This window comes from Sceloporus undulatus, chromosome 1 (genome assembly GCF_019175285.1).
Source record: "Sceloporus undulatus isolate JIND9_A2432 ecotype Alabama chromosome 1, SceUnd_v1.1, whole genome shotgun sequence".
In the NCBI taxonomy this organism is placed as follows: domain Eukaryota; kingdom Metazoa; phylum Chordata; class Lepidosauria; order Squamata; family Phrynosomatidae; genus Sceloporus; species Sceloporus undulatus.
Genome location: NC_056522.1, coordinates 328,984,152 through 329,000,442, shown reverse-complemented (window position 1 = coordinate 329,000,442; position 16,291 = coordinate 328,984,152). Strand labels below are relative to the sequence as shown.

At 38.9% G+C, this 16,291-nt stretch overlaps 1 protein-coding gene across 6 annotated transcripts in view; it reads left to right on the top strand.

Moving 5' to 3' along the window:
* The window catches only part of NOVA1 (NOVA alternative splicing regulator 1), a 174,920-nt gene that overhangs the window by 155,130 nt on the left and 3,499 nt on the right, over positions 1-16,291 (top strand). The window lies entirely within an intron of this gene.

Genomic DNA, 16,291 nt, shown 5'->3' with positions numbered 1-16,291 from the left:
TATATATATATATATATATATATATAATATGACAGAGTTACAAAATGTAGTTTAACTAGAGATAGACGAGGATTTACAGGGATGTAAGTCTTAATTCTTGCATGCAAGAATAAATTTTTTAGAAGTTTTCTCCTTGTTTGGTTATGAGAAGCTTTACATGTTTTGTGAAAATTTAACTGGTGCCATGTTGCATAAAAGTTATATTAGAAAATTGTTTCAAAAAATAACATTTTTATTAATACAGTTCATAAGGTTAAGACAAGATTCATGAATGAATATTTGGTTATGTAATGATTCATACCATGTGCTGTTCTGTTTATAGATTAAAATCAGTCTTCATAACCACATTAGTGCATTGGCCTTTTTTATTTCTTTAAGAACCTGCCCCCTTTTAGTTATCCATACTTTTAATCAGCATTCAGCCATTCTAAAGGATGAAAGTAATCATCACCCTTAACTGCTTTTCTCAATTTTTTCCACCAGCTATTTATGAGTGTCAGTTGAGAATCTGTGCAATATGAATAATTGATTTATGTATCCACTTGCAGCTTGCATGTGCTCCTGGACTCTACTTTGAGCCTGGATGCCTAGGTCTCAGCAGTGGCCAGGAGTGCATTTGCACAGTTAAAACTAGTGCACCAGCTGCACCTGACCCTTGAGACGTCAGATCTGGTTACGGTGACATATGCCTTGATTACAGCCCATTTGGACTACTGTAACACGCTGTACATGGGGCTGCCTTTGGAAACTGTTCAGAACCTCCAGTGGGTGCAAAAGGCCACAGCTAGAATGCTGACTGGGGCCACTTATAGGGAGCATATAACTCCCTTGCTGACACAACTTCACTGTTTGCTTCACACAAAGGGTGCTCAACAATAGCTCCTCTTCTTCCTGGAAAGAAGTGACCGATGTTGTGCCACAGGATTCTGTCCTGGGCCCAGTGCTATTCAACATCTTTATCAGTGACTTGGGTGACAGAATTTGGGAAATACTGATCAAATTTGCAGATGTCAAATCTGTAGCTAACATCCCAGAGGACAGGATCAAAATTCAAAATGACCTGAATGAACTGGAAAGTTGGACAAAAGCTAACAAAATGTATTTCAACACAGAGAAATGTAAGGCACTGCACTTTGGGCAAAACAATGCATAGACATAGGATGAGGGATACCTGGCTGAACGAGACTACATGTGAAAGGGATCTAGGAGCCCAAGTAGACCACAAGCTGAACATGAGTCAACAGTGTGATGAGGCTAAAAAGACCAATGCAATTTTAGGCTGCATCAGTAGAAGTATAGTGTCTAGATCAAGGGAAGTAAACATACCACTCTTATGCTCTGGTCAGGCCCCACCTGGAATACTGTATCCACCACAATTAAAAAAGGATGTGGAAAAACTGGAGCGTGTCCAAAGGAGGGCAACTAAAATGGTGATGGGTCTGGAAATCATGCCCTATGAGGAATGACTTAGGGAGCTGGGGATGTTTAGTCAGGAGAAGAGAAGGTTGAGAGTTGATATGATAGCCCTGTTTAAATATTTGTAGGGATGTAATATTGAGGATGGAGCAAGCTTGTTTTTTGCTGCTCCAGAGAACAAGACCCGGAACAATGGATGAAAGCTGCAGGAAAAGGAAAACATTAGGAGGAACTCCTTGACAGTAAGGGCTGATCGACAGTGGAACACACTTCCTCAGAGTGTGGTGGAGTCTCCTTCCTTGGAGGTCTTTAAGCAGAGGCTGGATTGCCATTTGTTGAGGATGCTTTGATTGAGATTTCCTGTATGAATGGCCCTTGTGGTCTCTTCCAATTCTTCGATTCTATGATTCTATGACTGGCTACCGGTTTTTTTCTGAACACAATTCAAAGTGCTAGTAAAGCCTGTAAACCCCTGTATGGCTTAGGTCCAGACTGTTTCTCCCCTTATGAAGTTGCCAGAGCCCTAAGGTCTTCTGGGGAAGGCTTTCTCTTGGTCCTACCACCATCACAGGCTCGTCTGGTGAGAACACGGGAAAGAGCCTTCTCTGGAATGCCCTTCCATGAGAAGCAAGGTTGCCCCTCTCCTTTCCATTGACAAGCAAAAATGGTTTCATTCAAGCAGGCTTTTGATGTGTAATCATGGGATGGCTTTTATATGGAGTGTTTGTTATATGGAGTGGGTATTTTGGTTTTATTGAGGTTTTAATGTTTATAATTTTATATTGTTTTTTGCTGATGTTTTTAATTGTTTTATTGTAAAATGTTTGTTAGAATTTTTATTTGTGAGCCACCTTGGGTCCCTTTCTGAGAGAAAGGTGGCATAGAAATTAAATAAATAAAAAAATAAATGCAGGTAGCATAAAATCTGATTGTGCATTCTCTTGATCCCATGATTCTAAAAGCTATGAGTTGCCTGTGTGGAACCACCTACAAACCATATGTATTCTGGCCTTACCACCTTGGTGCAAAAGTTAGAAAATATGTGAATTAATTTTACTGCTGATTCATTTTCTGGGCCTTGCTCCCAGCCAGTGGGCATAGAATTGCAGAAAGGCAGTGCAGTCCTACCTTGTTCCTTAGAGAACTCTGATGTCAGAGCCTCTGAGAAGTATAAAGCCCTCTAGCTCAAGTTCCACAGCATGAGAGAGAGGAAAGCCCTTATTGGTTGCTCAGCATTTTTTTTTTCCTTTTGCAAGCTCTGTTCTCCAGGTCTTCTGTCCCCCCCCCACTTTTTTTTTTTTTTTAATTGGGCAAGATCCAGGGATGAAGATGTTCATATGGATCCAATCCATCTATAGCCTACCAGGACAGATTCTTTTTCCTCTCTCTTGATTTTTAAAATCAAGGAAATAATTACTGTATTTACTGATGTATAAGACTACTTTTTAACCCAGGAAAATCTTCTGAAAAGTCGGGGGTCGTCTTATATGCTGGGTGTCGTCTTATAGGGCAGGTGCTGAAACTTCCAAGCTGGACTGGAAAATCTGCAGTAGCCACATATGTTGGGGGGAGCTCATAAATAGCTGCGGCCGCATTCCCATTGTATGTGGCGACCGTATGAAAGCAGCAAGGGCGGCACTGTACAAGTATGGTAGAAGAAAATCCACTAAACGTAGTCCCAATGATGAGGTGAGGGGGCGCCTCACGGGGAAGGTGTAAGTGAAGAGCAGAGCAAGCTGCAAGCGTCTGGGACGCCCGGGGTATAGAAAAATCCATGTTTGCGCTACAGCTCTGATAGTCTTGGAGACAGGGAGGGGCTGGGCAGGCAGGGAGAGCTGACCAATCCAAGCAGGCTTTGTATACAACAAGTTTTCCTGCTAAGTACCTGCATGTCATAAGCATTTGAATTAAAATTACCATATTGAAATCAAATCTGATGCTTTTTTAATTTTTATTTGGTGTGCATTGGAAGAGGGGTATTCTTATACAGCGATTATATCCCAAACTCTATATTATACAGCGAGTATATCCCAAACTCTATATTTTAACTGGAAAATTTGGGAGTCATCTTATACGCTGGAAAATACGGTATATGGAACTTACTGGAGTGCTTAAGAGGGCAAACTTCCTCTGCATCTCTGGCTGAGGAGATCTGCTCTATCCTCTGTCACCAGGACACTATATCAAGAACCATAGAGTTATACAAGTACTGCGATTTTACAAAATTTAATAAGAGTGCGATTTAAATCTGTTACTGTTTAAAAAATGTAAGCAGGCTATGAAACTTTTTGCAAGCTACACAAAAATATCATTAAAATGCAAAGGATGTAGTTCTTGCCTGAATTGCCTCTGAATCCCAGCTGCTTGTTGATTGTGATTATTTTTTTCTTATTCCTTCTTTTTTATTTCGTTTAGGCTTCTCTACTAGATACAGGGTCAGTGACAGAGAAGCAATCAGTATTTATTTTGTGATAAATTGTTTATATCAGTTTATTCTTAGGTTGATAATCTAAACAGATCAATACTACATTTATGTCACAATGTTAGAAGCTTTTAGAAAGGGTAATGCTCACCAAAACAGATCTTGCTTGTATAGTTTTATAACAGTTCTTCTAAATTTAGAATAAATAATTGGCAACTCCTTTTAGTTAGTTAGTTAAAGTGTAGACTTATGACTTTATAACTATTTCATATTTGCATGGCCACATTGCCATTGCCAGAACCACATATGCCCCAAATCTTACCATAAAAGCCAAGCAACCATATCAAATGGAGGCTTTGTGCAGCACTGGCAAGCAGGGCTCTGAATTACCAGCAAGCCACAATGTGACAAGAAGTTGCAACCATAGGGATCTCTTTTTCTGGTCATCATACCATGGTTTACCGGTGGGAGAAGGCTGGATGCGTAATCCTTCACCGCCAATCTTGGCAACACTGCTGATCTTTGCTCAGTACAGATGCCTGGCTTATGTAGTGGCTTTTAGAAGGTAGGATCAGGAGAGGGAGCGTAGCTATGTGTCCCATGTAGGCTCTTAGCCAAAGTTTATTAATTTGACCAATCACAATGTACAAATTAGAATTGTTGTGAAAATTGTATTTGTTAATAGAGTGCATGCCTGAGAAATTATTAATTTTTTTCTAAAACAGGTTGGCTTTTAGCATACAATCATAGTTGTTTTACTGTATGTGTCAGTGATGAGCTGGCATTAATAATAATAATAATAATAATAATAATAATAATATATTTTATTTATATACCACTATTCCATTCGATCACAGCAGTGTACAACAATTGCAATAACGATACAATACAAGATAAAAATTGCAATAGATAATTAAAACTTACAAAACAGTGCACAATATACATAAAATCAACATTAAACAAGCCAGCAATTTACTCAAAGATGTTAATCATATAGGAGGGGCCACACATATCACAGAACATCAGGAAAGGCTTGATGAAACAAAAAGGTCTTCAGTCTCTTTTTAAAGAGATCCAGGGAGGTGGTGGTGTGGAGCTCCTCGGGGAGGGTGTTTCAGATCCCAGGGGCTCAGAAATGTGTGCAAGGATATAGAACACACAGGTATGGTCATTGGAAAAATATTTTCTGGAAATCTAAGTAATTTTTATAGCATCATTCATATATAGTCAGTCCTCAGTATCTGAGAGAGATCCATTCTAGACCACCACCACCCGCATTGATGTCCCATTGTCCTTAACGGTGGTACAGCCACATGGCCATGCCCCTGTTATGGACAACTGGACTGAAGTCCTCTCTCTCCAGTTTTCCCTCATGGCAGTGCAGTCACGAGCATGTGCTGCCATTGGGAACAATATGGGCTTACTATCCTCAGGTGCTCCAATCCACAGATGGCAAGTCTGTGGATATGGTCCCACTGTATTTCTTCTGAACAGGAGTTTATTCCTACGCTTCTCTTCTTATTTAATAAGATAAATTATATAGTCAATATTCAGTATCATTGCTTTGAACGTTGCTATTTTTACTTTTTGAACTGGAAATTACAAAATGCATCCTTCCCATTTTACTTGACTTCTTTTTAGGGGCATGAGATAAAATAATGTGCAGTGTGTTTTCAGTAGTTCTGTAGAAACATGTAATGACTCTACGGCCCAAAACACACAGGCTTCTGGCCACTTTGAGGACATGATGTTCAGGTAGCATACGCCCCCAAAACAACTGGAGGTCACTCTGGTACTGCGATCCAGTCCTTTGGAACAGGCCTTGCGGTTACCAAGGTCCCATCCCGATCACGGCTGGAATGGCCTCTGAGCACTGTTTACCAGCTGTGTGCTTTGGCCCTACTTCATTATTATCATGTACCCCAAACCATTGAAAACAGAAGAAACAACACTTGAAACATGTTGGAAGTCATTTAATATTAACAGGAGCCCTGGTGGCGCAGTGGTTAAATGCCTGTACTGCAGCCATTCACTCAAAACCACAAGGTTGTGAGTTCAAGACCAGCAAAAGGGCCCAAGCTCGACTCAGGCTTGCATCCTTCCGAGGTCGCTAAAATGAGTACCCAGACTGTTGGGGGCAAATTAGCTTACTTGCTGTTCACCTATGATCTTTGGAATAGTGGTATATAAATAAAACAAATTATTAATTAATTATTAATTAACTAACTTCAATTAACCAGATCAGTTTAGAAGTACCATAGCACCTGCCCCATTACATTGGTCAGTGTATATACAGTAACTTAAGTAAAATACAGCAAAATACAAACCCTATAAACACCAATAGCTTTATTAAGCCAACTTCAGAGCATAAAATACATACACAAGCATTTGAAGCTTCACTGGTTTCTTCATCAGGCAAAGATGTTAAAGCCCATAGAGGAAGAAAATGGTGATGATATTAGAGTCACAGACCCACATTTTAGTTAAGATGGTATTGAGAGATTTCATTGCAGACAGAGGCCAATATCCTTATTGGCCATGTTAAGACTAGAGACAAAGAGTAATAAAAAACAGGTAACAAGCAGAAAAGTAACTTATCTTGAAATCCAGCTGTTTCTGTCCTGTGCAAAGCTAATTGCTCCTTTCTTAGAGAACATTGAATTTCTCAAAGAGTCTCCACTGTTAGATCTGGGGGGGAAATTAGGTGCTGTATTTGTAAAACATTTCAAATTGTAGCAAGGTTGCACTATTTCACTGGACTATAATTTGGATTGCATTTTCAGTGAAAACTTTAAAGGAGATGCCCATGGTGCTGAACCCTATTTCTCAAAAAATATCAGTTTAACACCTTGGATATCTCCTTCAGAGTTCAAGAGTAACTACCCCACTGACACAGAAGCTACCAACTGCCACTGAATAATAGCTGTAATAGTATTTCAGGAGAGGCTTTCATGAAAATAGTTAATTCTGATTATACACAACTAAGGCCAATGAATGTTTTCTCTAAAACAAACCTGACTTCATTCAAATGAGAGTACATCAAATGGCAAAACTTTTGACAAGTTTCATTAAAAGTCTGGAGACGAGTAGGATAACAGTTATAATTCTGCTTTCCTTCCTCAGATGCATGTCTGAATACAGCCTGTGTATACATTTTTAAATTCATGATCCCAAAGTAAACAAACAAGCCTCTTCTTCATTATAGTCTGTGAATCACACAAATGAGTTTCTCTGACTAAGCAAAGCCTCCTTTGGAACTTTCTAGAGCTGGGCAACCCCACCCTCCTCCTTCAGCATACATGTCTAAGCAGACCTCAGCTCACTCTCTCCTCAGTTTCTTTTTGTCCACTACCGCCTCAAACAGATAGCACATTTCTGCTTGTATGACACACTCTTGTGTTTATATTTGATTTTTCTTTCTGCAAGTTGGAGGAGTAAATGGCCTCTACAGACTTTGTACCTCTTGTGGAGGTAAAATAGTACTTACTGACAGATACTCCTGAGTGTCTTTTCTGTTTAAGTGAGGGTGTCAAGACCCAATCATGCCAGTTTGTAAAAGGTTCACCAAACAGGCATTGAGAAATAGACATTTTAAACTGAGACTCTGTACCTGGGAAGAAATGTTCAATACATTTTGTGAGTATGAAAGGAACATTCAGTACCGCTCTCCTGCTGCTTTTAGTACCTCTTGAGGTTCAACAAGTCATTGTTCAGTGTCAGTACCACACTCTTCTCCCACAGGATCATTGCTGTCACCCAGGTTTGAGGGGAAAATAAGTTTTTTTAAAAATGGATTTTTTTGTTTCAACTGTTTTTTTGTCCAACTCCTGCTTCAGTCTCTCCAAAAGGATCAAAGAAACTTGGCAAACGTTTTGAAGCAGAAGCTCACAGAGTAGCTGCAAATCATATCAATGTAGCATGCCATGTGGTTGACTACTCATTCAAAGTTATGGCAGCACTTATTACCCTTCACTTTCATGCCTAGCTACCTCCCATAGTGGCTTCTTCAGTCGGGCTTAATGTTTGAGGGCAAAGTTCTTTCTGCATCAAGACCAGTGACACTCTGGACCACTTGCACAAAAGCTTGTGTCACTATAATTAGTCAGCAGACTCAGTCCCAGTTAGTTGCCAATGCTCTCTGCAGAGGTCCATCTGGCCACCACCACCTGCTGCATCTCCTCGAAATCTCTGTAAACCTCTCCTCCTCCTTGAAACAGTGACTTTGACTCCATATATCCACATCTTCCCTTACCCTTCCAATCTGGGAAAAGTGTATTACTCAATGCTCCACTAGCATACCAGTGGCTATGCATTTGACTCTGTCCCCCCACAGAAGTGTCTGTGCATCCCGGGTGCTAATGGAGCAAATGACAATGCTTCTAGACAAGAGAGTGATAAGACCACATATCTTTTGGATAGAACTGTGTGGGATACTTCTCCCAATATTTTACAGTTCCAAAGAGAGAGAGACATACTTGATATAAGGAGAGTAAACCAATGCATCAAACTAAAGGGTTTTCTGATGGTCACTTCACTTTGATATCTCCTCTGCTTCACAAAGGAGACTGGCTTGTGGCCATTGATTTAAAAGATGCATATTTCCACAACCTGATATGACCTATGCATATGAAGTCACTACAATTTGCAGTAGGATGTCATCTATTTCAGTGCAAAGTTTTTTTTACTTTGCACTGGCAATACCCTTATAAGTTTTTACAAAATGTATGACAGGAGCTATGGTAACATTTCTCCATGCCCAGATGTTTCCCCAAAAGATAACTTTATGATGGCTGCACATGATGCACAAAAGGTATTGTGATGCTAGTCCATAGATGATGCATTTCTCTGCCAGTGTATGAATACTCACTTTTAAATGTTCCCCCAATTTCCTTGGTGTCCAAAGTGGTGGTCACATCACAAGAGCATGCCTCAAACTGCATCCTGATTACTCCATGGTCGTCTCAACAACCAAGGTTTACCACAATCCTTCTACTCCTTTGTCAGATGTACCTCCATCTTCCACCAGAACCAGGTCTCTTGTCCCAGCAATTGAAGTCTGTTCTGCACCCATATCTAGCAACTGCAGCTGACCCATGGAAGATCAAGCCCTCTTACAATGACTATTAAAGAGTTTACTAAGCATCAAGGAAGCCTGACCCCAAGCATTCTTATGTGGCTAAATAGAATCATTTTTTCACCTGCATGAAACACTAACCCCGGGATGTACAGTCTGTGTCAACTGCTGATGTTTTGGATTTCCTTCTCAAGATACAAGTTCTATCATTTTCTTCTTTATAACATATGTGGCAGCACTAACCTCTAGATCGTCTCCAGTGGAGGGATTCATAGATCCTTTGGTGGAATACTTCTTGAGAGGTTTCCCATAATTATATTGCCCTCAAATTATCAGGTCTCCTCCGTGGTTACTATCTCTTGCCTTTTCACAATTAATGAAATCTTGTGAATTTTTAGCAACTCCTGATCTTCATCCTCTAACCTTGAAGACACTGTTTCTTGTGGCAGTGATTTTGGTAGGCAAGTGAGAGAAGCTGGCAGCAATCAAAGTGGGCCTGTTGTCTTGCCTAACTTAGGGCCCAAACAGACAGGCCAAAATAAAGCTGTTTCAGGTCACTTTGGAGATATGCTGTTGAAAGGACGCATGCATCCTAAGAGGCTGGAACCTGTGCCAAAGCCACACTCCAGTCCTAAGGACTGCAACCCAGCTTTGGTGCAGCTTCTGGCCTCTTGAGATGCCTCTTGATGGCCTCTTGAGATTTAAACAGCATACCTCCAAAATGAACCGAAGCAGCTTTATTTTGGCCTGTCTGTACGGGCCCTGTGTTTTTCCCTTTCACCTGTAAAATGACTAAGTCTTGCCAACTTTCTTGCAAAACATTTTCACACAGCTGGAGAAGGCCTTACACTCATTAGCTGTGTGGACATTGTTAGCCTTCTGTGTAGATCATAAGTGTCTTTTAGGAAGGTGACAAGGCTTTTTGTGTATTCAAGCCCTAAGAATGGTATGCCTGTGTAATCATAGTAAACCTTTGAATGTCTGCTAAAAGCTACTTGCATCTACCCATGAGTTTGCCTATCTTATGATTCCCAAAGCACTTAGAGCCTATTTTTTAAGGGCAGTGGTGATCTCTACAATTTTTTTGAAGGAAGTACAGTTACCAGAACTGTTCAGAGTGACAACTTTGTCACAGCTGTCTACATTTATATCACATTACCACATCTTTCAGAAATACCTTGTACCACCTTTGCCAGGAGGTTCTGTGATAAGACATCACTTTTTAGCAACCCATCCTCCCCCCCCCCACTTTTTTTAAGCCCTTGATGAGAAAGACTTTCTGGAGGACTCTAGCTGAAGCATTCATAAGAGTGGTGGGAGCAAAAGGTGATGATGAGTGTCAGATTATGTGTACTATATAAATAAATAAAGTATTATTTACCTTTTTTAAAAGAAGGGTGATTGTACACTGACTGCAAAGAAATGCACCATGTAACATCTCAGTCCAGTGAAAAATACACAAAGAGTTCTTTGATTCTTGCTAGCCAAGGAATCAGAACAAAGCATTTAATAAGGGCAGACCTGATAGAGAAACACCATCATATGAATTTTTTATATAGGTGGTTGTTAACTCAAGAAAGTAAGATGTGTGGGGCAATCTAAAATCAGGTTGATTGCTATTCTGGATTAGTTAAAATAAATTGTAGGCTATAATCATAGCCCTATTCAGTCATTCCTAGTTTGTATAAATAAGTAGAGAACAGTCACTAGTCCTCCTGTTATTGTTTGCATTAGACTTTGTGAATGAGGGACAATTTCCTGAAAACCAAAGCCTCCTATATCTGAGAGCTCTCTGTGTTAACCAGACACTGGAAAATTAGCATCCTGAGTCACCAACCAGGGTTTACCACAGTGGCAGCCTGAATTGGGACCGAGCACAAGCGGTTGCTCAGCGCACACGATCCCAGTGCAATCCCATAGCAGTCCTTTGGGCCCATCTGTTTTGGGCCTTCATTGTCAACTTTTGTTCCACTCCTCTATATATCTTTGTCACCTGCCAAGGTTGGAGGTCTCCCAAGCATTACCTACTGATTATCTTAGGCTATATTTGCATTGTAGAAATAATCCAGTTGGACATTACTTTAACTGCCATGACCCAATGCCTCTGCTGTAGCCACAGTGTTGTGAGTTCAATCCTAACGGGCTCCAAGGTCAACTCAGCCTTCTATCCTTTCATGGGTCGGTAAAATGAGTACCCAGCTTAGAGACTGCTTAGTTCAGTATGAAGAGGTATAGAAATGTACATGCTATTTCTATTGCTATGGAATTGTGGGAATTATTTTGTGAGCTATTTAGACTTCTGTGTCAGAGAGCTCCAATATCAAAAAAACTCTTAATTCCCAGAATTCCATAACATTGAGTCAGGAAGTTAAAGTGGTGTCAAACTGGATTATTTCTGAAGTGCGGATACAGCCTTACCTCCAAGCATTGGATCCATTCCTCCATACACTTTGAAGATGTGCTAAAAGAGTGTCTGCAAGCATTTTCCACATAAACAAACACATTACATCAATAAACCTGTGAAAGTAATGCTAGGTGAATCCACATTTCTCAAGCCTATCTCATCTCTAATATCCTCTTGTGCAGGTAAACTGTACTGTTATAGGTAAGCCACCCATAATATTCATGAGTCGAACAACTCTCCTTACTAAAAAAAAAAAGTTGGCTTATGGGCATCACAAAACGTAACCATCTTTGGGGAAAGAAACCTAACTAAACAATTTTGATTTTTTTACAATGTTACACAGTACTGCAGAGTGGGGGGAAAACACTCCTTCCATCACTGCCAATTAGAGAACAAGAATTGAAGCCTGCTCCTTGGCCACTTGGCAATCCACTATTCTTATGCTGCCTGAAGGAAGGTGGTCTACTACAGCTCACCAGAAATGCTCTTGTAGGGGAGGAAGGTGTAATTGTTGAAGACATTTATACTTCATTTATATAGAAACATCCCATGAAGTAAGCCACATGAGTTCAAAAACTAAGGGATGGACCAGCCATCCACTCTGCGTCTTTATTATTCTGAAGCAAAAATCATGTAACACAATTCTCTTCAACAAGTGGGACATCTAATCAACTTATCAGAAAACATACCTGAAATCTACAAATTTTAAGTATTGAAGAAAATGAATTTTATTAAATTTTATTTATACAGTATAGCATTAAGCTAATACAGATTTCTCTAGATTTACCAGAATGTGTTCCTAAGTATTTCTATGGGGTTTATCCAGATTGTTTTTCATATGTTTCTGCTGAATTTTTGTAACCCAAAATATGTAAACCATTTTATGTGTTGTGTATTTCAGTGTGTAAGCAGTTCCATTTATTATTATAAAAAATTGAAGCACATAAATGAAGCTATTCAGTTTACATCAGTTGTTCTTGCAAATGTAATTTGAAGCCTATGAAACATTACCGTGAAGTACATAATGCTTTTAGACTACACAAGAAAAATAAGTGAAAGAAGGAAATGATATCAAAACTATGTAATGTATCAACATAGTGGTGTTTTTCTCTTGTCTACTCAAATCATGCTTATTATACCAAGCAGAATAGGTATAGCCATTTGAACAAGTGTGTGTAATGTGCAAAGTATATTATTAAAATGCTAAATATAAACACACACACATACAGATTATTATGTAAAGCTCAGTAGTTTCCTGTCTTTTCAAGTAGACATCAGGTTCTTATAAATAAGGTGATTAAACTGTAATATTACAATATTAATAATACAGGACAGTACTTGTCCTGTATTTTCACAGTTCTGATTCATTGGCTTTGCTTTGTTATTTAAAGCTTATAAAACCTAACTTTTTAAAATGATGGAACTGAAGACACATTACTTTATATGTAGACAGTGAAAGGTCCAACTGAGTTATCTTGCATGAGAAGGGATTTCTGACATAGATAATGTCGTTGGATATAGCCAGCCTTTCTCCTTTTCTCTCCATGCATTTTCTGGTTGGATAGATATGTCATGTTTTGCAAGAATTCTTTTCCTGCGAAGTTTTGTACTTTTATATAGAAAATTGTGCTTTACCCAACCCATTATGGGATTTGCAGTTTGTTGTGGCACCAGAGCTCTCTGGCAAAGAAGGCTAAATATCTCACAAAACTAGAAATCCCAAATTTCCATAGCATTGAGTCATGACAGTTAAAGCAATGTCAAACTGCATTAATTCTGCAGTGTAGATACAGCCTACATCCCTAAAATCTTCCAGGGAAGGCTTTCTCTTAGTCCCTCCACCATCACAGGCTCGCCTGGTAAGGACACAAGAGAGAGCCTTCTTGGTGGCTGCTCCTGTCCTCTGGAATGCCCTTCCACGAGAAGCAAAGCTGGCCTGCTCCTTGCTGGTCTTTCTTCAGCAGGTAAAAACAGCTCTGTTCAGGCAGGTTTTTAATGTTTAGTTATGAGATGGGTTTTATATGGGATGGTGTGCTTTTATTGTGGTTTTAATATTTGTAATTTTATAATGTTTTTAGCTGTTGTTTTAAATTTTTATTGGAACATATTTTAAAAATTGTTATTGTGAGTCACCTTGGGTCCTTTTGATAGAAGAGTTCTTTTGATAAAGGTGGGATAGAAATTAAATAAATACAATAAATAATAAATAAATACATCTCCAGATAATCTCACTCAAGAGTTAAATAGCATGAGGATAAGAAAGAAACATGCAAGACACTACAGTCTAAATGTCAAGGAGGTATCATCTGTTCAATCACCTGTTGAACATTTTAATCCAAGTGGAATCACTACAAAATTGTTCAGCAAACTTACAATTCAGACAACCCTATAAGGCAGTGGTTCTCAAATGGTGGAGCAAGACCCCTAGAGGCGTAAAAATTACTCAAGGGGGCACAAGACTTGGAGGCTCTGTACCCTCCTCCTTCTCCTCTTCCCATACTTTTTATGTGTAAAATTTACACATGCATTGAGTTCAATATTGAATTTACTAAAATAAAACTGTTCTATGTGTGAATGAAAATACACGTAATAAATAAACAAAATATGTGTATTCATATACTGTGTCAAGTAATGAGGAGAGATGCAACGTCTGCATGTAGATGTAAAGGGAGGGGTCCCAAGGGTAAAAAGTTTGAGTACCATTGCTGTAGGGTTATATCTTAGTCTATCAGATAAACAGGCATGAAGGCAACAATCTATTACAAAAAATACTTGTTATTAACACACAAATGCTTTGCTGTTCCTTGATCTGAGTTAGTGGAAGTTAGAAGTTCTTACTTGCACAGAAATAATTGCATTCTGCTTATGCAAGATGCTGTTTGTGGTCCACTCAACACCTTGTCCTTTTACAGTCCGTCCTCGCCTTACGCGGGGGATCCGTTCCGGATCCCTCCGCGTAAGGCGAATTCCGCCTATGCTCAAGCCCCATTGGAAACAATTGAATGGGACGCGCCGCCCCTTCTGCCCCGCGCGCGCCCCGCGGCTTGAGCGCATATGCTCAAGGCTGCGTATGGCGCCCCCACGTATGGCGCGGGCGCACTGTATAGTGGTTGCAGAGGAATGAATTCCCTTGTATAATAACCCAAAGCCCTTCACTTTCTTTCTGTAACAATCTCCTAACACAGACATATATAGCCAGAAGTGGCCAAGAGGTGTCCAGCTATGTCCTTATATCCAGATGCAGAATGATGACCTGATCCTCATGGGCCCCCAGGGGACCCCAAGGAAGCCCTGAAGTTTTCCTTGGTTGTTTTTTTCAGCTTGAATTTCAGTACCTGAAATTTCCAGAAAGGAAAGTCTAATGTGCTCACCTAGATTGAATTCACTACGAGCATCTGGTTAGCAAATGTTTTTTTAGCATCTACAGTCTGGCACTTTTGAGCCTGTGATATATAACTGGATCACTATACTTAAAATGTAGTGCTGTTTGGTGGATATGTAAAGTGTATGCCTGCATCATCTTTTGGGAAACTAATATAGTAGATCCCTGTGCTGAAATATTTTGACAAATATGGATCATTGTGTCTGAAGCCATATACGGTGTCAATCTTTATTTTTATTCATTCTTAACCACTTAGAATGTTTATTTTTGAAGTTAACTATGAGAATGTTTATAAAAATATGAACCTCTATTATATGCATGCCAGCTGTGTCATTTTAAGTTAAGGGCATTTTAATATATATAGTCTATGGTATTTTGCTCTAATTTAATACATTTGAACATATAGAACAAAACTACAAATGTAAAAAATATATATGCTGAGGTGGGGGAATTTCCTGGAGCCAAATAGGTAATTATAGCTGAATCTCTCATTGCTAATGAAAGTTTGTCATGATTTAAGTAGGTGCTAGTGGGTCTAAGACAAAAAAATTAGTATGATTCAACTACTTCTGTATATACGTATGTTTAGTATTTCCACATGGTTGCTGGGTTGCAAGGTCTTAAGCTGTGGTTATATATTGCTGTGAAGTATATTTAGCAAGCAAGAAAAATCTGTAACAAGTGTTAATTGAACTATTATGGTATCCTATACAGATAATTGGATTAAAAAAAACAGGTTACATCCAACTAAGGTTCTCTTAATGGAGAACCTTCCTCCATTAGAGGAAGTACCTTACTCTGTTGGGATAAGTTCCTTTTTTGATAGAAATGTCTTCAGCTAGTCCTATATTCAATTATGTAGAATTCAAAAATGCGAAGCTGATGAAATATTTTCTTCCTAATCCTATTCACCTTCATTAAAAAAGGAAGTCCTATTGAGCTCAACAGGGCCAACTACTGAGTTAATGTTCTTAGACATTTTGTTATTCTACTATCATTTTAGTGATATCAGTAAGCTGTTGTCATTACAAACATTGAGTGCCAGGAATAAAATATTCTTTCATTTTACCCGTATAAGAATGTAAAATCTAAATGCATCTGAAGAGATAAGACTTATCTCTTAATCCTTATGTTAGTCTGTTACAACATAAGACATAAAGGAATCCAATACCACATTTGAGACTCACTGGGGAAAAGAAAATTGTAGCTTAAGCTTTCATGGACTGCAGTCCACTTCATCACATGCATGCAATGAAGTGGACTATAGTCTACAAAAAGTTGTTTTTTCCCCAGTTAGTCTCAAAGGTGTAATTGAGTTCCTTTATATATTTTTATCATGTAACTGTAATAAGACATGAGAAATTGCATGGTTAACTATTTTTTCTCCAAACAGATCTTCGTTCGTTTCAGTAACTTTCAGATAGCTAATTCATTTATTGCCAGAATGTAGTCATGAAAAAATAATGTTGATATATACTGGTTGGATGTGTTCAGCCACATTCCTTACCAGTTAGCTTGGTTATATCAATTGACATCTTTTTAAAATGTTGAGGATTTGTATAATCATAGTTAGAATGCTTATTACTATGTATT